Source organism: Crotalus tigris, unplaced genomic scaffold, assembly GCF_016545835.1.
Source record: "Crotalus tigris isolate CLP2741 ecotype Arizona unplaced genomic scaffold, ASM1654583v1 scf7180000024391.5723578, whole genome shotgun sequence".
Classification (NCBI taxonomy): domain Eukaryota; kingdom Metazoa; phylum Chordata; class Lepidosauria; order Squamata; family Viperidae; genus Crotalus; species Crotalus tigris.
In genome coordinates this window covers 3,896,319-3,921,300 of record NW_024100561.1, presented here as the reverse complement: position 1 = coordinate 3,921,300, position 24,982 = coordinate 3,896,319, and positions in this window count along the sequence as shown.

Here is a 24,982-nt window from a genome sequence, read left to right as displayed (position 1 = left end):
AAGGAAGTGACAAGGAATATTCTCTACTTGCTTGGATGCTGGGCTGATGAAGAGGAGAAAACTTTGCTTTTTCTGCAGTCCTCTGAGAATTGCAGTAAGTCTACAGGACAGACACAGTTGGTTCTGCCCTTCTATATGTATCTATGTTGAATGAACAGGAGGTTTGTCTGCTTCAAATTGCACACAAGAACACGGTAGGTTGATGTTAGAGAGCAAATTTTATTTCCCTTCTTTGTTCTCCATTCTGGAAGTGCTGAGGAAGACTTATTTTCTCATAACTCAGAAGAAATTGCAATATTTTCCTTGAACTGGGTGCTTGATTGCTATAAATTAGGTAAAATAAACAAAATCCTCTCCTGGGTATTTATATAGGATTGCAGAGAATTAGTGATTAAAGTTGGGCTGTTCTTCCTTTTTTGCAACAGTGAACTCAATTGCCTGGAAGAAATTTCTTCTCATCAGCATTGATCAAGCAAGACGGTGGAAAGAAAGGGCTGCCTTAGAAGCACAGTCTCAGCCCCAAATCATGGGGAATACTATATGGCTCAATGGTCTAATTCAATATAAGCAGACACCCAGATACTCTAATGATACTTAAATTGCAGGAATAATAATTATTGTTGTTGATTTGTTTTTCTTTGCTTACATGAAAGAATGATCAAGTCAAATGTTGCTAGTTTAAATAATGGAAATTATCTGCAGTAATGAGAAACTTTCTTACAGTGGGATGAGCCAGTTCAACACAGTTTGAATAGCAGGTTTTAAGCAGATTCAAACGTTATTATAGAACAAACATACTAATTAGCAGATTATATAGCATGAAGTCCTCACCTATTACCTTTTATTGGCTACTGCAGAAAATATGGATTGATTACTTTTTACTATCTAATGGAAGGAGGGGGAAGGAGAGAGGCAATGTTGATAAGTTATTATATTGGGAATGATTATGGATAGTCATCCATTGTCATCTCAGCTCTATCATTAGAGAAGGGCTCAAGGACCTTTCAAGTTACATTTTAGTCAATACAATAGGACAGCAGATGAGATGGTAGCTGTATAAGAGCACTTTTTCACTTTGTCTACCCCAGCTCTCTTAAGGTTGTCTGTGACACTAGCAATGCATAAATCCCCTTTATCTAACTTTTAATGAAAGCATCAAGTACATATTTGAGATACACTCAAAGGGAAGAGCTGTCTTGACTTTGGTTGTCTTTACATCCATGAGAATGTAACAGCTGAAGTGTTCAGAGGTCTGACTCTGCACTTTTGGCTAATCAGGGCAATTTTCCTTCTTGTCATGCATAACATTACTACAGCTTGAAGCAGCTAATTGGAGAATTCTTCACTTAGATAACCCCAAAGTGAAAAGATTGTGGAGTGCAGTGGATTAGCTGTCTGCATCAGAACCACTGATGACAGTCTGCAACATCCAGCAGAATTTCTTGAGTGGCAGTCCTCATTACATTGAGAGGCCTTCCTCATTACAAATACACATTAGATCTGTGCTAAGCACTCTCTATTAAATGACAGTTTAGACTTCTAATTTTGCAGACTCTGAATATTTGTTTTCCAGAGCTCAGTTAGTCTTAATTGGAAAGGATATGAAGGCTAGGAAGGGTGTATTTATTCATATTTATAATCTGGCCTATCTTCCAGCTTTAGTATTATTGACAATATTATTCTATAAAATGGTAAGCCTGCACAAACACATATGCCCTCCTCTTATATCTACACATAAATGTATAACTTCTTCTCATATATTTGACATGACCATAACTATAGCTAAACAGCTATGAAAAGAAGAAGGGACAAAGACTGTAATCTGGGGGACAGGTACAGACAAGATGATAGAGGGAAGCACACTCATCTTCTGAGCAGTACAGAAAGGAGGAACAGAAAACTTTGAGAAACAAGGGGTGTTTCTGGAAAATTTGAGGGATAATTTTGGGAACCTAGAGATTTTTACTAGGATTTGCCACCAGCTATAAGATTTATTGATAGGAAGGAAGGCAGGCTTTTTAGAGATAATAAATTTATAATAAATAAATTATAACATAATTTAGATAATAAAATCTAAATTAGATGTTATTTTATTGCCTTTGATTTGTACCAGGCAGAAGCAAAATTTGGGGAACTGGTTTCCTGTCTCTCACCAACCAATACTGACAATAAGGTTGGGACTTCAGGGCTGAAACATGACAGACTAGAATGTCTCTATAAAACAGAGTATGATAGAGATTAAGATTGACACTGAGGTTATATGTCCAAGAGCTTCTCTGGACAAACAGAAGCCGTGAGACAGGAGTCTCTTAAGGGTCTGCCCGATCCACTTTCTGAAGTACATTTAAATAAAACAGATTTAAAATATAAAGAAGCCTTATGAGCAGCAGAGTATCCAAAGCCGCCTGGATGAGTGTACATTTGTTCCAGAACATATTAAAGTAAAAAGAAAGGAACAAGATAATAATGATTTTAAAAGAATTAAGTGCAAAAGGTTTACAGGGATTTTGGAATGGGAAACTTTTTTTAAAATAATCAACTAAGAGACAATTAAATTTAGAACTCTGCCTCATTTAAAGTATTTTTTAAATTAAATAAACAGATAATATAAATATCTGTGGGAAAGAATAATGTTCAAATTTGTTAAGGAAGCTGATTGGCTGACTGTGTTAAACCAAGAGATAAGTAGAAAAAGAAGAGGAACATGAAGTTCTGAGAAGACCATGTGATTACAGTGCTTAAAGAGACTAAAGGACACAGAAAAAATGCCTCTCTTTTAGTTTTTACACTCCTTTTATGGATAACAAATTTGAAATAAAGAAAATAGTTATTACTAAAGAGAGTAAAATAAATATTAGTAGAAGGGAGGAGAAGGAGTGTTTGACCACTTCAGAAGAAGATACGTTTTTGTGGCAGATAAATTCATAGAGGGGGATGCTATTTCATCAACCAATATGGTTTTTATTTATGTATAAAATGGAGATATATTGAAGAACCCACAATGAAATAATAAATATTTTCTGGAGATTTTAATGAAAATTGAAAGAGTTAAAATGATGATTTTTAGATTGGATGATTAAAAAAGTATTGAGCAAAGAGACAAACAGGATTATGGTTATATTTAAGAAGTAGGAAGAATAATAATGGACTAAAACTGCCATATTGAAGATCATATATATATATATAATCTTCAATATGATTCATTTGCACCCTGATGATGTTGGCAGGAGCCAACAAAAGCTAGGTCTCCTTTTTAAAAAAACTTTTAAATGTTTTATATTTAAACTTTTAACGTTTTATAAAACTTTTAATGTTTTAACTTTTCCTGGTGCTCACGTTTTATTTCTCTCTCTCTCTCTCTCTCTCTCTCTCTCTCTCTCTCTCTCTCTCTCTCTCTCTCTCTCTCTCTCTATATATATATATATATATATATATATATATATATATATATATAGCATTTTTTCTTCTTTTCCTTCTTCCATCTTATTTCTTATTTTTCTTTTAAGTAAAAATTCTCAGTAAATATTATTTTAAAAAAAGATAAAGTGCCATAAAGTTTATCTTTAATTCAATGCAATGTAAATTATAGGATGTCCTTCTGTGCAGATAATACTCACTTAATCTTAAAATAAGTGAAGAAATAGCTCTTTTTTAATTATAATTTCAGAAAAATAAATGCAGTGGGATTACAGTTTTTTAATATCAGCTAATTTCTCTTGTTCAGTGGGCAAAATCACTGCAAAATAAAAAAAACATAGGATATGTTTTTTCCTTTTAATTTACAAAATGATGGGCCTCAAAAATCTGGACTTCCTGAAATTGCGTTTTTTTTTTAAAAATGGAATATGCCCTCCTCTAGTGCTTATTTTATAGAGATATACATTCTACCATTACTGCCCAAGTATCTAGGGCACATAGAACAATTTTACACTATCATGCTCTTTTTGAATATCAATCCTGGCACACCATATAGCATTTACTGTTTCTGTTTCAATGGAGTTCAGTATTCTTTATTTAATGAGCTCTGTTCTTAGCATCCAGCTTTATAGCTTCATCTCATACTGTCTCTAGTACGTCACCACCCAGTGTTTTATATCCTAGCAGCTTATTGTCTTTTAATTGACCTATTTTACATTTAACCACTTATGTTTTGTATATCTTTACATACTTGTTACATCCCTGAATATATTTTATGCCCTAAAACGTAACCTCCTTCATTAGCTGAAATCCTTCCTTGTGCCTTATGTTGGTCTATAACCACAAGAGAATGATTTGATTTGAAAAAAAGATAGATCTCTTTCTAGATATAAATCTAGTTTCTTGACACAATAAAATTGAAAACAAAAGACTCCACTTCTTACCCCAAATCACAGTAATTGGAGAACTTCTGTCAAACCATGAGTTAGAAGATAACTTGTCAATCACTCAATTTAGCACTTTTCTGTCCTTTCCCCATCCTTTAGAAACAAAAGTGGAAAGTGTCCCTTTTTTTTCAGTCTATCAAATCTGAGTTGCAAAACTCTAGATGAGTACATGACAGCAGCATGTTAGAGTTGTCGTCCTCTCTTTTCTGCCATCTAGTGGTTGTTTGGATTTTGCAACCCTGATCTGGTAGCCAATATTAATTTTGCAGACACCATATACAATATGTCTTTCTACAACACTCATAAGTCAAAAATTGCTATTGACAATAATATTGTCAATAATACTAAAAATTTCAGTGTGATTTGTGGGCTATTTGCTTTATTTCATGGAGCCATGGAACTGATATGAAGCAACCTACTGCAGTGTGGGATTAAGAATTTCACTGAATCTAATGTACATTATTCATTTTTATAAATTGGTATAAAATTACCCTGCATTTTCATCAACAGCCTATTTCAATAAATTGGAACTCAGGCATAGCCTAAAAGGCAGTATTTTACTTCAAACTGAGTTTGCCTTGGCCAGTTTAGTGTTTCCAGAATCCTATTCTCAGTTGCTGTATCTTCCTGAAATAATATTCACATGGTTATTATTAGTTTAAAAGTATACATAATCTATAAAGTTTGGCTAGGATTGGGATTAGTGATTCATAACCAAATTTCATCCAATTGATTTAAAGCTCACTTCCACATCTCCAAATCTGACTTGGGGCTGAATACAAATCTTGCTTATCCATTATTTCATTGGAAATCAACAAATGACTCTATCTCCCTCTTTTTTCTTCTCTTGCTTTGAAAAATCAGATTTTTTTTTTAAATCAAAATACTGTAGCATCTCCTGGTAGGGAATGATGCATGACAGATTTCAGATAAAGAAGCCCACCTATGTGGCAGGCCTTTATTACTTTTATTTCATTAAAGAAACTCTGGTTTCTTTGCACTCTTTGGTGAAAATGGATGAGAGTATGCTAGCCGAGTTGACTCTTTGATGGGGCCATTTCTAAAATAGGAAAACCCACAAAGGCTACATCTGAAGGAGATTGGATAGGACTGAGCATATACTAAATTCTAACATTTGGGATCTGTATTGTGTCCTTGTAAGCAAGATGAATTTAGATAACCTTAAGAATCATGAATGCTCCTCTGTCCAACTTCTACCCTTCAGGTCTTTCGCAAGCAGAATGCTCAGAAACCTTGAAACTCTCCATCAACAGATCACAGGAGTGTTTGGAATGGAGCATGTTTTTTTATTGTAAAATGCCAAGAATCACTTAGGTGAGATGGACAGTGTAAAATGTGCTGAATAAAACACATTTTATAATAAAAACAACACTACCTATCTCTATAGTCTATTTTAATTTCCATGAATAAAAAATATTTTCCTTTATCTCTGCATCACATTGCAACTTTTTATTAATGTTTAAGGCAGTATTTCTTCTTCTTCTTCTTCTTCTTCTTCTTCTTCTTCTTCTTCTTCTTCTTCTTCTTCTTCTTCTTCTTCTTCTTCTTCTTCTTCTTCTTCTTCTTCTTCTTCTTCTTCTTCTTCTTCCTATAATTTGATGTTTGACCTATTATTTTATTCTTTGTATCCCCTTTCTCTTTCTCATTTTTTTTACTGGATAGAACTGAATTTTATCACCTAAACCTGTGTGTGTGTGTGTGTATGTTTTTGCAGGTGTGCAGAAACACACAAATACACAGCACTTTTGGAATGTAACACAATCTGACAAAACAATGAAGATGAAAAAAATTGGAAATAACATTAGAAAAGGCCATAAAGTCTCTTGTGAAAATTGGGGGGGGGGGAATGCTTCAGTTTGACTGAACATACCTTTGTTGTTTTTTTGACAGGAAAAAGGGGTAAAGACTGGAGCCTTTTGGCTTTTTCCTTGTTAAAACTCAAACCAGCATTTTTTTCTCTCTTTCTTACACACATGCATACTGTGTGAAAGACAAAAATGGATGCTTTTTTATTGTTACAGTTAGGATTCTTTTATGCAATAAGCAGCAGTGTTGTGTAGATCAAAAATTCATTTTTTTCTCTTTTTTTTTAAAGAAAAGAACAGGATTTCTTTCTTTCTTTCTTTTCTTCTCTCTGTCTCTCTGTCTCTGTCTGTCTGTCTGTCTGTCTCTCTCTCTCTCTTCTTTCTTTCTGCCAAAAGGTAATCAAATTATGAGGAATAAAGGGAGCCTACTTTATACTGCTTAGCCTAAATTCCAGGAAATCCTTATTTACTGCCGAAAGAGATGTTCCTCAGCATCAGTTGAAAAAGGTGAGCAATCCTATAGGTAAGTGATTGAAAACATAAACACAAACACAGTCCTGAACAAGTCTTATGGACAATGTAGGTCAATAAAAAGCATACAAATGCTGCCACAATTAGAGCAATGAAAACAGGGAACTGTTTTCTGACTACACCAACCTTATAATTTGTCTTGAAAGTTGGTTTCTTATTTGTAAACAACATCCAAGATTCATAAATATTCCCCATTTCAATCATTAAAGATCAAGCTGCTATGATCCTAAAATACATCTTGCATCATCATACAGTAGGAGTGGAATGAGCTTGGAGAACATCTGAACTCATCACTTTGTTTAGAAGTCAAAAAGTCTAGAGTTTAGAGTACTCCCTGTATCACTGCCTTCAGGAAGGGTATAGGGACAGTAAGGACCAAATGCTCATCTGAACATTTAAGCTTCTATAAATATTTTAGATTTATTTTTACATTTAATTCTAATCACTCTCTTTTCTCCTTCGATCTGCTCCTCCACTTTCCAAATTTACTTCAAGGGAGCATGTTCTAATTTGGTCATTGTCTGTAGTAAATATCTATATTAGAATTAATTCAAACTGTTCATGTTCCAGAATTATTTCCAGAAATTCTGGAGAACAGACTGAGTGGACCAAATCTACAGAATGATGCTGGGAATTCAGAACGGAGAACATCTACTCATCTCTGGAGCTGAAGTCAAGTCAAAAACCTCCACCTTTTGCCACTACTTTTGTAACAGACCTGGAGTCATGAGAAATATTTGTGGCAGAAGATGAAATCTGGCATTGGATCCTTGAAGAGTATACCTTACTTGCCAAATGTAATGTTAATTCCATTGGTAGGTAGAATCTGGATCCTTGATGTATCGTTTAGGTTATACAGGCATTTTAATGGCAACAAAGAATCTGTGAACATTTTCTTAAACTGATAGATAGATAGATAGATAGATAGATAGATAGATAGATAGATAGATAGATAGATAAATAACCTTTATTGTCATTTTTTTACTGTGGGGACAATGGCATACATTAAAAATGAAATTTAGTTGCTAGTGCTGGTAAATAAAAAAAAAGTATAATATCTCTCTAGAAATATCTCTTGTGTGTGATTTTTTTCTGCATATTACTTCATTGACCTCCATTGGAAGTCTGTTCCCAAAAATACTGGCACTGCCATAGCATGATCATTGAAAATTAAAAAAAAAATGCGGAATTACTAAAAATGTCACTTTAGTTGTTCTAACTAGGGCTTCTTTTTATCTTTGCCTTATTTCTCTACTTCTCTACGCTTTTTCTAACTTCTTTTGCCACCAATCAGGTACAACAAGCATCAATTTTGTATGAATTAACTTCTGGAGTGCATCAAAGTGCAGTGAATGGAAGCTTAAAGAGCAAGTCATAGGAACTAGGGATATGATAATAAAGCAGGGGTGGAATACTATATTTCCTGGGATTGATCTAGTTGCATAAATAAAAAAAATGCATTTAAGAAACCCAGTCATAAGACCATGACATGGATTCTTATGGCATGCAAGCATAAAGACTTCACAAAGCAATTTGATACCCCTTTTCCTTCAGCAGCACATTGGAAAGGGTCAAGGGGGTCAGTCATGATTTGCGAGCTCCAGCTTGTGTGACAAGTTCAGTGCTAGCTGCAACTGAACTCCAGTGTTATATTATCCACTCATGGCCTTCTGAAGCTGTCTTGCCCCACACCCTGAAGATGATTGATTGTTCATGATCCCTGCTTGAGATGCCTTTATTGTAGCCTGTCTTCAGTTCCAGCTCACATAGCTTACCTCTGGGCTACAAGATGATATAATTGATGTTCACTGGGCCTCAAGGGGTTAAAAGATTAATGTTCCACAAAGTCTCCAGCATTCTGCAATTTCTTCTTTTTTTGGAGGGAGGGTTGAGCTGGGGTGGGAAGGAATCAGGCTAGTATCTGTTGTACTACATCTCAATGAGAAGCTGGAAAAAGGAAATAGACAATAAGACTATTGCCTGATCTTATCATTTTGGATTATATTGCCATATAGTATTATAGGTAATCAATCTAATGTTCCTAATGAGCTTGGTTTAAAAAATGAGATAGGAATAAAGTCGATCACATGAACAAATACATTAAAGCTATATGGAAAGAAGCAGTTTGTTTTTTTCACACTAAACCATGGTAGCTTTCATCGGGCAAATTATTTTTTGACCCCTGTTTTTCATGTGAGAAATTGAAGTAATAGTGACCTATTGGATTAGGCAGTGCTTTTTTTGTAAAAAAAAAAAAAAAGGTGCCAGAACTCACACACGTCATACAACCCGCCTTGCCTATCCTACAAGGTTCCATCCAAAAAAGGTGCTGGAACTCCGTTCTGGGCATTCTATGACAAAAAAAAGTCCTAGGATTAGGTGTGGATAAGCAAAAAGTACATTGCAAGGCACTTTGCACTTTAAAACTATGTGAAACAAAATTGATTATTAGCTCAGTTATGGACAGAGCTTTCCCTCCAAATCACTCAAAAGCTTGTAAGATCATCAAGTCTTGTGAAATGCCAGCTCTGGAGCTTACAACCACTGTGTTTATGACCTCTCTACAAACTAGTTATAAGCATTTTCTTGCATTTTAGTGTGATCAAGAAATGCAGGAGAATACAATTCGCCCTAATTCTCAGGTGAAGGCAGTCAAGGTAGAATCTGTTTGAATAAAGTGAATGAATGCAGTGTCTACAAATCTTAACAAGCTTTATTTGATTTAGAAACCAAGCCATTCAACAGATTTGAAACAGTTTTTATCAGGGTCCTTATTGAGAACCTAAATACTGTATGTATGCAAACTTCTATCCATCCATTCAATTACTAGATAATATGTATGCAGAAAGAAGTCTTCGATAAATTGGAATGCAGAGAATATGCAGCTCTTGGCTCTTGACCCCAGACTGCTTTTTTTGCGGTCACCAAACTCCACAAAAAAACATTTTGACAAAAATGAGTTTGATTTCCCAACACATTTCATTCCCAATCAAAGAAAAATGCATAGAAATCAGCAATGAAAAAATTATTCTCCATCCTACTAGTGTGAAAAAGAGAATGTCACCAAGTGTCAGCACTTGCCCATTCTCACCTTCTCAACTTCCAATGACCAAAACATTCCCTGTCCTAAGTGAGATCATGATGGCACTTTGCCCCGACATTTTAGACTCCTTGTTTGTCACCTAAAAGGGGGAAAAAGCTATCATTTACAACTCTAACATTGAATGGCCTGGTTTCTATTGACAATCATGCAGCAGGCTTGTGACAAACAGACCCTGACAGCTTCCATCTATCATGATAGCAAGCATTCCTTTAAAAGCCTCTTTTTGGTTCTCTACCACTTTATCATGATCTAAAGTATCATGTTTGGAGTTTGTGTAAGAGATAGGACTTTGTGGGTAGTGGCTATATATTGAAGATCTCTTGTTTCTTCTCAGCTTTGGATCTTGCTTTGTGAAGATTTGGTTTGTTCCTGAAGTTCCTACTCTGGGAATATCTGTCTGTCTATCTGTCTATCTATCCGTCTGTCTGTCTGTCTGTCTGTCTGTCTGTCTGTCTGTCTGTCTGTCTGTCTCTCTCTCCTCTCTCTCTCTCTCTCTCTCTCTCTCCCCCTCTCTCATCTATCTATCTCTATCAAATCTACATAGCCACTGATCTCATGAATGTGATTCTGGGGGGTATACAATGAAAATATTATTGTTGATGGTAGAAACCCATTCACTTTATCCTCATCTCTCTTGATTGAGAAGAATGTATTATTTTACTTAGTTCTTGAGAATGTTATAGCTTCTTAACAAAATGGAATGGGATGGCATTAGAATTGGTACTGTCCCTCCAAAGCATTTCCACACCATGGTCCATTAAGCCAGCAGAATAATCCACTGGAATGCTCTGTACCATACGAATGAATGAGAGCTGAAATTGTGGTTGTCTTTCTTTCAGTAATATTTATGCAAGTCAGTGTCCACATTATGGAATGTGAAGTTGCAATCAGAACCTATGTAGCACCTATGTGACATCATTTAAGTATAGAAGAAAATGCTGGCACTTTGGGATAAAATATAGAAATATATACTGTAATGTAGATATAGAAAGAAAGCTAAGGGTTTTACAACAATCTTGGGAGTGCACAGTGAAAAGTATATCTATTCATGTGTGGGGAATACATTATTATTCTGTATCAGAGACAGGGAGGTGACTTTGCATATGTACACTTATAAAGTTTTGTAGATGTGTGAATAATGTATTCTGGGTATACCAAAAGATAGAACCCAAAGGCAATATAAATTACAGCAAATGTTCAAATTGGTTGCCAGTTTCTTGTTACATTTAATTTAATTACCTATTTGGCACATTCTTACATATAGTAGCTTTTTCTCCAAACAACAACAACAACAACAAACACTCTAATAGCACACCTATTTGGCCTATGGAGACTGATATACTCCGTATATGTTTCTTCTGCTGAAAGACTGCTTGCTCAGTGATTGTTTGAAATCATGATGGTGCTGAATGGAGTTATGACCTATGCCAAAAGTTATGAACTTTGCAGCATTTAATCACAGTCATGTGATTAAAATTTGGGTGGTTGGCAGCACTTACAGCCATGGGGGGGGGGTGCTGCAACTTTCCCACCTCACTATTTCCTCTCGATCTAGCATAGCAGCACTTAGCAGAAGTATATGCCCATGGCTTTCAGCCATCTGAGCCAACTGCCAACATCGCAGGCTTCTGTGTGAATCCTACAGCCACCTCGGCCACTCAGAAATAGTGCCTAGCTGCATTGTCCAAGGCCTGTGAAACTTGGGGAAGAGTGCAATTGTAGATGTGTGAATAATGTATTCTGGGTATACCAAAAGATAGAACCCAAAGGCAATATAAATTACAGCAAATGTTCAGATTGGTTGCCAGTTTCTTGTTACATTTAATTTAATTACCTATTTGGCATGTGACTTTTAAACATTCTTACATATAGTAGCTTTTTCTCCAAACAACAACAACAACAACAAACACTCTAATAGCACACCTATTTGGCCTATGGAGACTGATATACTCCGTATATGTTTCTTCTGCTGAAAGACTGCTTGTTCAGTGATTGTTTGAAATCATGATGGTGCTGAATGGAGTTATGACCTATGCCAAAAGTTATGAACTTTGCAGCATTTAATCACAGTCATGTGATTAAAATTTGGGTGATTGGCAGCACTTACAGCCATGGGGGGGGGTGCTGCAACTTTCCCACCTCACTATTTCCTCTCGATCTAGCATAGCAGCACTTAGCAGAAGTATATGCCCATGGCTTTCAGCCATCTGAGCCAACTGCCAACATCGCAGGCTTCTGTGTGAATCCTAGAGCCACCTCGGCCACTCAGAAATAGTGCCTAGCTGCATTGTCCAAGGCCTGTGAAACTTGGGGAAGAGTGCAATTGTCCCTGCTTCCCAGCACTCCTGAGGATCTGCTGTACATTGCTAATCTTCAGGCATTTTTCTACTTCTAATGAGATGCCTACATAGCCTATTCAGGCAGCTCCTGGTTGCACCATGCCTCCTTTCCTGGACCTTCTTCACATGCAACTTTGGAAGCCTTTGAAAGCCCTTGCAGGGCGTTTGAAGACTTCTGAAGGCTTCCAAAGAATGGAGTTTGTTTGTTCATGGCTTCTGAAGGCTTTCAAAGTTGTGTGGGGCTTCCAGAAGCTTCCACAGAGCTTCTGAAGAATGGAGCTTGTTTGCATGGTGCTTCCAGAGGCTTCCAAAACTGCAAGCAAGTATACTCCAGGGAAGAAGGCCTGGAGCTGACTTGGGTAAACTATGCAAGCCTCTCAACAGAAGAAGAAAAATGCTTTAAGGTACACAGTGCACAGCATATCATTGGGAATGCTGGGTAGTAGGGGCAATTGTACTGTTTTTGAGTCTCACAGGCTTTGGAGAATATGGCAAGGCATTATTTCTGAGTGGGAGTGGTGGCTCTAGTGCTGACATAGGATAAGATTCTTGGGAGCAGTGGGTGATAGGGGCAATTGCACCATTGCTGAAGGTTGGTGACAGCTGCCAGAGACTGCTGAAGGCCAGTTCCTCTACTTCATTTTCAGCCTTGGTGCTGCTGTGGAGGACTGGGCTATGATGGTTGAGGTTTTGCACTACACTGCAACAACCTCCTTTTAACTTGTGCATTGCCTGCACTGGATCCACCCAGGGCCTACTCCAACCCCCAGAGTCTGCTTAATAACCAATATGATTGCTTAATGACCTCAACTAGAAGAGCTGGGATTGTAGTTGTTGAGATCATGTGGGCATCCCATTTAATGATTTATGACTGAAATTCAGGCTCAGTTGTGGCCATAAGTCAAGGACTACCTGTATGAGAAAGGTTTGTGTATCTAAATATGCTTTAATCCAATTCACTCTTGGCTTTAAGATTGACCCCTTTGCACATTTTTGGGTGGTAGTGGGGGGAACAAGTTCCCACACATGCCTTTGATGGATGAATCTGAGGGAGATAATAAGCTTTTGTTGCCACGTCAATGTTCTTTTCTAACTGAATGTTCTACCAAGGGCATTGTCAAGAAACACATATAAGAGTTAATTATGAGCTCCATATGGAGATCTATGTAATAATAAACATCAAAAGATGGATGATTTCACCAAGAGCAAGTAGCATTTCCTATCTGATGTAAATGTAAAAACTTAATGCCAAAGAATAAACCCTTTAATTAAGATGTTCTGTGCTTGAATGATGTCTAAAAATGAGCAAAGTTGGAAATTAAGTTAATTGGGACCAGTTGAGATGTTAACACAAATGCCACAAATGAGAATGCTGAAATGTGAAGATATTGCTTGGCCCTCGGAGGACATTATGATTAAAATCACAGCTGTCTTGATGAATGAACAACATGAGCTTTCACCCTTTGGCCCAATTTTAGGTGAAAAATCTGCTCTTCATTTTAGAAGCATCCTGAGTTACTCTTTTTACTTAACAATACTGATTGTGGAATTTTTCTTCATTTGGCAAAATTCCAAATATATATTAACAAGAACTGCATAGTTCATGCCAGCCTTTTTCAACCTCACATTCTCCAAACATACCATGGTACAGTTCCCAGTATTCCCAGCAAGAAAGGCCAACGATTATGAATTGTATGGCAGTATTGGTGGGAAAAAGTGGCATACTATACGTAAAATTTATGTCTGTATCTGCATTGCCCATGAGCATTGGTATAGTTGGTTTGGCATAACACACACTCCCTAACACTAAATGGATATATGATGATTATTTGTAAATAGGAATGAATCACAGATCACAGTTTACAGATAAATAGATTACATGTCATGTATTGTATATTTACAGTATTCCAAGAAATAATAGCTGAATATCTACAGTATGCAATTGAGAAGCTACATCATACATATAGGTGTTTTCACTTACAGTTTTGTACAATTTTTTATCAGTTGGAAAGCTGCCAGCCCGGTTTCAAGACCTGAATACCAAACTACAGGGTGAGCTCTCGTTACTTACCAAACCCCTGCCCACCTAGCAGTTCAAAAGCATGAAAATGTGAGCAGATAAATAGGTACTACTTTGGTGGGAAGGTAATAGTGTTCCATGTTTCATTGCACACTGTGCACTGTGGTATGATGTCATGCTAGCTGCATGACCATGGAAACATCTTTGGACAATGCTGGCTCTCTTGCTTAAGAAATGGAGATGAGCACTGCCCCCTAGAGCAGGACTTTTCAATTGGTGGTATGTGTACCACTTATGGTACCTTAAGGAGTGGCAGGTGGTATGCAACCCTGCCTAGCCAAGTGTAGTGGGGGAGGGAAAGAGCCAGTGCAGGCAAGGACTTACTGTGAGAGAGTCCTCTGGAGCTGGGGCGAGGCAAAGTGGCTGGGGTGAGGCAAAGGCCCTAGGCTCACTTCTGGCTCACCCTCCCCCATGAGAATGGAGGAGGAGGAGGGCAGAGACAGGAGAGGCTATAAAAAGACGCAGTTTGGGTGGGAGAGGGAAAGAGAAAAAAAGAAGCAGCCTTGGGAGAACGGGGAGTCAGCTGTAGCTGCACCAAAGGGGAAGGAGGAGGGTGGGGGGGAGAGGAGAGGCGATCAAGCAGGGGGGGAGAGGAGAGGCGATCAAGCAAGCCAAGCAGTCTGGCCATGAGCCAATCTACAACTTCTGTGGCAGCCACCTGTGCTGGCAGCAACCGATAGTCAAGAAATGCAGCAGGGGAGCGGTTGCCCTCCACAAGGAATGAAGAAAGGTAGCATCAGCTGGAGGTGAGACAGGGAGGGAGATGGAGAGTGGAAAGATTCTTGTGTGCTTTTGTGACTTTGAAGTTCTGGGATTTGTGCAATGAGGGCTTTGTGTTCTTAAGGAGTGTTTGGCAATTTCTATTTGGCTGATGGCTGATGTCTTCTGTTAGCTTCTATTGCTCTTCTATTGTTAGCTGTAAGTTTTGCTGCAAGGGATGTTGAAGTATTTTTCTCCTGAATGGATTTTGCCTGTAGCATCCCTTTACTTATGAATGGAGACATTTGGGGATGCTACCTTAGCTGGCAGCCAATACTTACTACATTTTTTTTCTTTCTTAAGTGCTGGCTGCGCTCCTTAACTTTCCTTTCTAGTCAGCCGCTAATTCTTAAAGGGGAATGTGCCTTTTTAAGCTAGTTCACTCAGTAGCTTGTCTTTTCTGTCTCTGGAGGCTTTTCCTTGTTTGATGAATATATGGAAGAGGGAAAATATGGGGGGATTTCAAATTCTTCCTTCAGAAGGAGGTGGACATGAGAAAGAAGGAGGCAGGGAAGGAGGGAGAGAAGCCTCTCTCCCTTGGCCACCAGCAGCCCTGCCATTGATTTTACTTGTCAAAAGGTTGCAAAAGGGGATCACATGACCCTGGGACACTGTGACCCTCATAAATATGAATCAGTTGCCAAGCATCCAAATATAAATCACATGACCCATGCTGCAATGGTCATAAGTGTGAAAAATGGTCATAAGTCATTTCAGTGCAATTGCAACTTTGAACAGTTTTTTTTTGTTATCAAGTTTTTGACACCTTGCTAGGTGGTACTCGCATATTGCCATATCCTAAAAGTGGTGCAATCGGTGAAAAGGTTGAAAAGCCCTGCTCTAGAGTCAGACACCACTGGATACACATACACATACACACAAAAACCACAACATTACATATATGTACAATCCCCAGCAGGTAGCCCATTTTTACCAGTTGCACCAAAATCAAGTCAAAATGAAGACATATGCCTTTATGTTCTAATAATTCTGGAGATAGCTCTTTACTGTAGCTATTGTATAACTAAACTGAGAAAACTCCATTTCACTGTTTTGAAACCAGGGAAAGTAGAAAAAGGTCTCCAGAAGATCCAGAAGGTCTACCAGAATGATGGGCTATTTCATCAATACATTCTTTTATTCTGTTTAGGATTTCACTGTGAGTGATCAGTGACAAGGTCCCATCAGCAGAAGGAGCATTATTAAGGTAAAGGTTAGGTAATATCATGTTTGAACCAACTAGGATGATCCACAATCTAGTTACATAAAGAAGCTGTTTGTAAGAACTGGTGTTCTGAAGTAGAAACCTTTGCTCAGATTGTTACAGATTGACATAAGCACTTATTTTTTTCTAAAAAGAAAACAATTCTTTTTCTGAAATGATTTTTTAATTGAGGGGATTAAATCTGCCTTCTTTGCCACTCACTGGGGCCCCACAGTTATAGAGGGCATAGTGGAATACCTACAGAAAAAAAAATAGAGTAGATGGACTGATCCCCAGCAGTACATTTTCTTCAAGAAATGCAGCATTCAAAATCCCCCAAAGAAAAATGATTGAAGTAGGCTTATTAAAACTATGAAGTTATAGTGTGCTATTCTATGCAATTCTGTTTTTAAATCTGAATTACTAGTTGAAAAAGTTACATTTAGATTTCTTTCTGTCTTTGTAAATATATCTTGCAAGAATAAAATAATAATCCAATGTTACTTTACTAAAAAGCAGAACGAAGCATTTACAAGCAACTCAGCTGTTTTTTGTTTATATTCTTTAATGGAGTGAAATGATTGAATGTGGAATCAGTAGAAAGCTCCCTTGATTTTAGTGATACTTATTCCAAATTTAAATGTGCCGAAGGATTAGCCAAGTGTCTAGGAGAAACAAATTTGAGGAAGGGGTTATTTTAGAAAAACTTTCAATGACCTTTCAATATTTAAAATCCACCACTGGTTCCCTGAAGCTCTTATTTTCGTACATTTCCATGGATGTTTGCATTATTTAAATGATTTTTCAACAAACTGTATATAATTTCAAGACTTGGTCATGATCCCGGTTAGGCTGAAAGACTGATGTACTTCCGCAATCCCATAAACTTGGTAGAGATTTCCAGATGACAAAGAGCAAAGCAGATGCAGGAATGCTTGCTGTCTTCACCATTGCAACAGAGAAGAGTTTGTTTAAGCAGCTCATCCAGGTTTCTCTTTTTCTGCACAAACAGGTAAAAGCAGGAGAGAACATTCCACAGAAGTGATCCTGACTTTAAGCCTTTCAAGAATGTATCCAGTTGAGAAAGAGAAGATAGTTCAACAGTATTATTGCAGAAGAAGGTGAGGGGGGGGGGGATAAGGTGTAACATTTCTTTCAGGTGAGCTCAAGTGATCAAAGGATATAATAGACCTTTTGTTACTATGTACAAAAATGTAGAAAGCTTAACCTTTGCCTTTGATGGCATGTCTTTTTTTAATGTCATATCAACTTTGAATGCTAACAAACCTTTCTAATAAGGATTATAAGGATTTGAGGGGGGGACAAGGGGCTGGCATCCTTCATCTAAAGTACTTGACTTCAGAAACCAAAGAGAAAGCAGAAAATTGTACTACAAATACCTATAACAGTTCCATATAATTATTGTCCCTCAATTGACTTTGACATTTCACTTTTTGTGAAATTGGATATCAAGTCTATTGCAAGGGGGGCTGTCAATACTTCATCATGTTTTCTGAATATCTTATTCACCATCCTCTCATTCCTGACAATATTATTCATTGTTGGTAAGAGGCAAAAAGAACATTTCTGGTATTCATGCTTGTTTGTTGTTCCCAAAGAAAAATATGGCCAAAAGTCACTCCTCCCCAGTTATGCTATGGTTGGCTTTCTGAAATTCTATTAATTCCTCTTAAAATAGTTGAGGTGAACAAGTTCCATGTATCCATGCACAACTGAAGTAATACATTCCAGTGTTTTTACCCAAAGGTGCTTTTTCAAAAGGCAAGCGGATGTAATTTTTTCCTTGAAGACATTTCGCTTCTCATCCAAGAAGATTCTTTAGTTCTAACTGAAGAAGCTTCTTGGATGAGAAACAAAATGTCTTCAAGGAAAAAACAAAGTCCAATTGCCTTTTGAAAAAGCACTTTTGGGACAATCCCTAAATATTCCCAAGAATATTTCTAACTGTATTTGTCCCAGTGAAGGCAAATACCAAACTTGGAGTTCCACTGGGTAAGGAATAGAGTTGAGGGCCATAGTTAGGGAACAACACTGCTGGGAAAAGGATGTAAATTTCCATCCTGTTTGATCTTTTGTGCTTTGAAAAACGTCTGCTTCTTTAGGACCCCATCAAACGAGGGTCATGCTGTAGTTATGTTTAGAGTTAGAAAGAACTATATATAGAATAATGGAAGCGCATGGTGTGGAAAGCAGTAGCTACACTGTACTGGATTTGGCAGTTCTGAAACCTGTGTTAAATCAGGTTTCCAGGATTACTTGAGTATACAACTATATATCAAAACTTATATATAACTACTTATAACAACTATAATTTGTTCCAATATTGTATAACATTTAGGTGAGATGGATAGCCTACAAGTCAAACAAATACATAAATGTGGGATCATTAGAAAGTTATGCTTAGGCTCGTATCTCTTATGGGTGAGGCAAGTGTTTTGCAAGTTACCAAAATGCATTACTGCCTACAAAGGTCTGAACTTTAATCAATATTTTAGCTAAATGACAACCTCCTGGTTGGACAGTTACACTCATCTTCTGTTGATGTCTGGGTTTAGGAATTATTTTGGGGTGTGATCTATTTTAAATGTCTAACCAGGGAAGTTTTAACTTTCCACATATCCCACAATCCAATTCCCTACATATTGTCTCAAGGTTTTATGTTTATGCTTGTAGGCAGTTAGGCAACATGTAGCTATGAATTAAATTACTTTTTCAATATGTTAAATTACCTCTCTGGACTCATACTGTCTTGGGAACAGTGCACCTGATTATTATGTATTTTGTTTCTCTTGCACAGGGAACTTTGGGACTGGCTGTTCTTGAGAAGGATGTCACAACTGTCCTTTCCAGTGATACTTTCCGTATCAAATTCAACATAATGAAGAGTGGTGAGCAGCCCTTCCCCACCTGTGCTAAGTTATAAGTGAACAACAAATCATCCTAGGATACAGTTTGACTTTCTGCAACTGGAAAACTCTGTTGACTTCCTCTTTAACCAACTGCACTGAACCCAAAGAGCTGCATTTGGTTACATCACTGTACCCAGATACTTTACCATCATGACTCTGAGAGAGAGTGGCCACTCACCACTCTTTGTCTGTTGAATAATTCACCTGAATAGAGTTAACAGGAAGCATGAATCTTTCAGACAGCACACATCTCACTTTGTCTCTCAATGTTATTTTCTAGATGCCACAATAATCTTACTATATGGCAGCGGTTCTCAATCTGTGGGTCGGGACCCCATTTGGGGTCGAACAACCATTTCACGGGAGTCGCCAAACAACCCAGTCCGCCATTTTTTTCCTCTTTTCCTTAGCTGTGCTACTCCCTTTTATTCTATTGGCTTTTGAAAGCCAATAGAATAGACTCTTTTGAATAGAGTCTAATTCTATTGGCTTTCAAAAGCCAATAGGAATTGTCCAGGCTGTCTCTGCCCTGCTGAGCCCGCCAAAACTCCCATTCTGCAAATGGTGCTGCAAGTTGTCTGCAGCGAAGGTGAACTGTCTGGAAGTTTCCACCCCTCCCTGCTGAGCAACTACTAAAAATGTAAGTAAAAGAAGGCCAGGGGTGGGAGGTGGGAGGCCAGCGGGCGCAGGGAGGGTTGCTGGCGTGCGTGGGGCCCGGTGGGTGCCTTACTTCCCTTGGGCTGGGCCAGCTGGTGGCCTAGCTGGTGGTTGGCCTGCGCCGTCTCTGCTGCTTGCCAGCTACGCCTCGGCCGGCGCAGGGGGAGGCACCACGCATGCATGGTGCTCCCGGGCAGGGAAAGTCCTTGACTTACGACCGGTTGGGTAGTCCTTGACTTATAACCGGTTGGGTAGTTCTCGACTTACGACTGGTTGGGGGTCGCGGCATTAAAAAGGTTGAGAACCACTGCTATATGGCCTGGTTTTCTCTGTTATTAAAAAGAAACACTTTAACACTGTTAAGAATGCTGCTTGTAGTGTTGTGACACTACTTTTTTGATTGGCTCTAGGAAATCTTCCAGAATCTAGGTCTTGGCTGATCTCTAAAAAGATAAACAAGAAGTTCCAGGATTGTAGGTTACACTAGGAAATTGAAAATTGTCTCAGATTAAAGCATTGGAAAGCACTTCCATATTGCTGCTAAGAAAGTACCAATGTGTCCTCATATCAGTTGAACTAGATTCAAGAAAGTTTTATCATTGCTTTAATAAGGAAATATATTTTCATAAATTTTTTCCAATATGTTGAACAATTCATGCTCATGTTTTCCCTCAAGAGACTGGGACTGAAATATGGACTAGCTTCCCTTTATTAGTTGTGCCTTCAATGTTACTTTCTCACCAAGATCTATCTGATGATGAAGAGGAGTAATGAAGTAATGGTTAAGGCCTCTACTTGTCTATGCAGACAATACAGCAAAACAGTTTTTTATGAATAAAACATCTTGCAAAAACAATGGCATTGAATTGACTGCACAGCCCCTTTCTGTGGAAGATTTAGTGGTTTTGTTTATAGAAAGGCTTATGGAAACTGAACTTCTTACAGCCAATAAATCAACTCTCTGCCCCCATATTATTTTTCATTCAAACATGATGGCTGGCTCTAATTCTTGTTTTACTATTCCACTGTTATAACGTAAATTAGAAATTAAATTTCTTCTAGACTAATCTAAACGCAATCTAAATCCAAAAACTCAAATGAGCTTCTGTTTATAGAATATGCCAAGAAAAACTGAATGATACATATCAACCTGGATGAATAAATGCCATTGATTGGTTTCTTCACTGTTATAAAGTTGCTCTTCACTGTTGTAGACCTTTCTGTCACCTTCCTGGAAGACTGAGAAGCAGAGAGAGAGAAGCAAAACTATTACATTACCAACAGCCTTTGTTTTTCTCCAACTTTGGGCCAGCTGTCAGATACTCCAGCAAGTTGCTGTCCCTATTGTGATAGTGGGAATGATTTTGAGGGACAAGGGGAAGAGATGCTGCCTAGAAAATGATCAAATAAAAGTGGGAGGAGCCAACAACTGCTTAATGCAAGACAAAAGTTGAACCATAATAACACATTATTGTTATAATTTTAAGAATTCCCCTGCGGTCAAAGTAAGATCTAGTGACATTTTTGGGAAAGAAATATGATGCTAAGATCTGGCCTTTGCTTTGCTTTGGCATTTTTCTTCCTTTACTTCAAATCAATAATTCTTCTTGTTTAATTCTAATGAATCCAGAACCATTGAGAGACACAGATCTGATAAGTAACTCAGAACAAATAAAGGTGACATAGAGAGGAAAGGAGGTGACATTGTCTATAGAATGCCCTGGATTAGGAAAGAAAAGATCTGAGGAAACAGCATGTGAAATTGGAATATGTCTGACTTGAATAAGAAACCAGGTAGGATAATAAACAAATTCCATCAAAACTCTTTAAAAATCACTGGTCCAATGAGATACAATTATTAAAAGAGAATAGAATCTAGGAAATCATTACTTAAGACTCAAGTTCTCTGTGTCTTCACTGATTTAATGTGGGACAATTTAAGAAAGAGATGGTGAATTCCATGGCATCCCCTGCTCACAGTGAAACACCCACCCAATCACTCATCCTGAGGGAGGAGGCCCTTTTTGTTAGCTTGGTCCTTCAGTTGTGTGAAAGGACTTCTTGGCAAAACAGACAATATTTTCCAGCTTCAGCAAATAGAACAACCATTCTCTTTAGAACAAGTCTAATACCTGAGTCAGAGATCTAGTTAAGTCTGAAGACTCACTTCCTCCTGATTATTCTTGGTATTCTTCAGGATAGCATCACTAATTCTTTGTTAGTTCAGAGATTTTCTTTAAAAAACAAAAGAGGTGTCTGATGATCTTGCAAAATGAGCTTCCGTTATCTACTATCAGTGTTTTGTGAAGTACCAGTCAGATGTGATGCAAGCAGATGCCTCTGACAGAGTCAGGTGCTCTTTGTACCCTGCAGCCACAGCCAAAAAGGGAGAGGAGTGTGTTCACAGCAATCAGATTAGAAGCTGAGCACATGCCTGGTCACACAATATCCCCCATCATGTAGGAGATGTTGTAGATCATTTGTCTGATATGATTTGGGCAGTGAGAAGGATAAAAAAAACCTTTAAGCTGAAACAAATAAAGTTGAAGATAGGCTGCTTCCATGGAGGATGAAATAATGTTTTGAGGATATATACTCTAAAAATGGCTTTTGAGCATCTTTGTACCATAACTGGCATAATGTGGTAAGAGCTCTTTGTCTTTTCCTCTATTTCCTTCACTAGAATTTTCCATTTACAGTGTCGGAATGGGGAATTTAAAGAATCTACCATCCTTTGGTCCTACAAAACACTAAATCACTCTTATGTATTTTTTAAAAAAAATCCAAGCGTGTTATCAATAATTTTGGAGCAGAAGGGGAAATTTGCAGTTCGTAAGTGAAGCCCCAGTCACAAGTCCCTACCATTCACATCTACATACAAAGTAGTCTGATTTGATTTGGAATTCAGAATTTGACTGAACTTAATGCATATCCTTAGTTTTCAGCTATTTCTTCGAATTCTGAATCAGTTCCAAAATATTCTTTTTGTGGTGGTGCAATATTTCACCCATAAAATATAGCTTCCTATAAATCCAAGGAACAAAACCCCTTTTATTTTGACAAGAATCCACATATGGAATGGGACACAATTGGAAAGAAGTTATTGTTTCCCTTCCAAGATTTTGAAACAAGCTAGTTATAAAATCAGAATGTGTGTTCAATAGCTGGATTGAGTGAAAGAGTCATGATCTTCACTGGTGCTATTCCCCAGAAAGCTGTTATTGATGGGGGATTTGTATGTGAGTGTGTGTGTGAAAGAGAGAGGGGGAGGGAGGGAGGAAGGGGGAGAGGGAGAGTGGGAGAGGGAGAGAGAGAGAGAATTGTCACAATTTCTCAATTTCAAGTAAGAACTGTGTGCCAGGAAAATAAATGCATTTTGAAGTTAACAAGTTTATCGTTCTTGATAAGTGTTCCTTTAACAGTGGTTTAATAGCAGCTTGTGATTAATAGCAAAGATAAGAACAGAATTAAATGTTATGGCTCTCCACAGCACTCGCTCTTATTTAGATTGTCACCATAAAACATCTGTTCAACTGGAGGCTGAGGATATGATCTTACTTCTGACATTGGCTTTGTTGCTGCAGCTGCTGTTTTTGGCAGCAGTTAAAATCTTGGTGAGTATATTTCTTTTTGGATTCTTTTTGCTGAACAAACATAAAAATTGGAGCATCCTGATATGCTGAAATCTATGCATCTCCAATTCAGTTTACAACCTCCAAAACTACATACAGAAATATTTATATCAGAAAAAAGTGCACACAAACTTATATTGTATTGGACACAAGAAGGAAGTTTTTGCTAGAAAGTGAGCAACAGAAATATGTGCTGGGAGTAATATATACAAATCATTTAAGAATGTTAGTGCAGACATGTTGTCTTAATTGCAGATTGAAGAGGAAAAGAGATGAACCAAATCTGAAATTGGATAAATGAGAAATTGAGTGAAACTAGAAGTGATTTAATTTTATCGAATAACAACTCATGTTTATAGAGGATTGCAAAGGTTTAAACCGGGAACTTTCTCTGGCATGGCAGTCCAATGGAGGAATGTCATGCTAAGTGACATAACATTGGCATTAACGCTGTACTATTTTCAGTAGCCAATAAAGACATTCCTGTTTGAATAAGAATTTTGTAAAAATAAATACTTATTAAGACTTAATCAAATCACCAAACAAAACTCATAGGACATCTCTTGGAAGGGTTAAATTCTTATATGCTTATGTATTTAGTTTTTATCATTATTTTTCAAATCTTTCAATTTATCTGCCTCTAGTTCCAAGGTGGGAAGTTCATAGATGGCGCTTTCTGTGAGGAAGTATGACATTTCGCATACTGATTAAAGATGGCCAAGCTTAATTTTGTGGATTACATCTGTGCAGTTTTCTTGATCATCTTCTTCTGGCATCTTTTTCTGACTCCTTTACTCCTTTGCAGTTGACATTTTGGTGGTCTCAGTGTCCATGAGAGACAGCCCTTGATATATCACTCCTCCATTGTATCTTCAGTAGATCTCTTTTAAAACCATCCCATAAGTTAACCATACGTTAGTGGCCACTACCATTCATTGTAACAAATCCCACTGTTAGTTATATGCTGTTTGAAGAAATACCTCCTTTTTGTTAACTATGTTAAGACATGGAATGAAGTTAAAAAGACATGTTTGTCATTGCGGGAGAGAATTTATGTGATAAAAATGACTGTCTTGCTCAGAATGATATTTTTATTTCAGACAATATTTGATGCACTATTTACATTAGGGGCAGAAGGATACATCCAAATTCGAATAGCAGGAGAAATAAACCACGTGTTAAACATTTGGTGCTATAAGATGCAAAGAAAAGGGAGAATTGACTCTATCTGATTTGAAATTATATTTTGTTGCTTGCATTTGGTTTGGCTGAAAGAATGGATGCTGCTGAGAAATAGAAGCTTCCTGGAGTTAGAAGGACATGATCTGAGATTTCTGGTGTGAAAAACTCAAGGTTAATGTAGATTTTAAAAGCCATTATGTTAAATATGCCATACTGAGAATATGGAATAGATAAAAACTCAGGTTACACCCAAAAACACTTTTGTGGTTCTCAGCACAAGAACAATTTTATAGATGAGGAATATGACAAAAACCCAAATGGCTAACCTATAGTGAGATATCAGAATTTTGTCAAGGGAATACAAAATAAAATCAG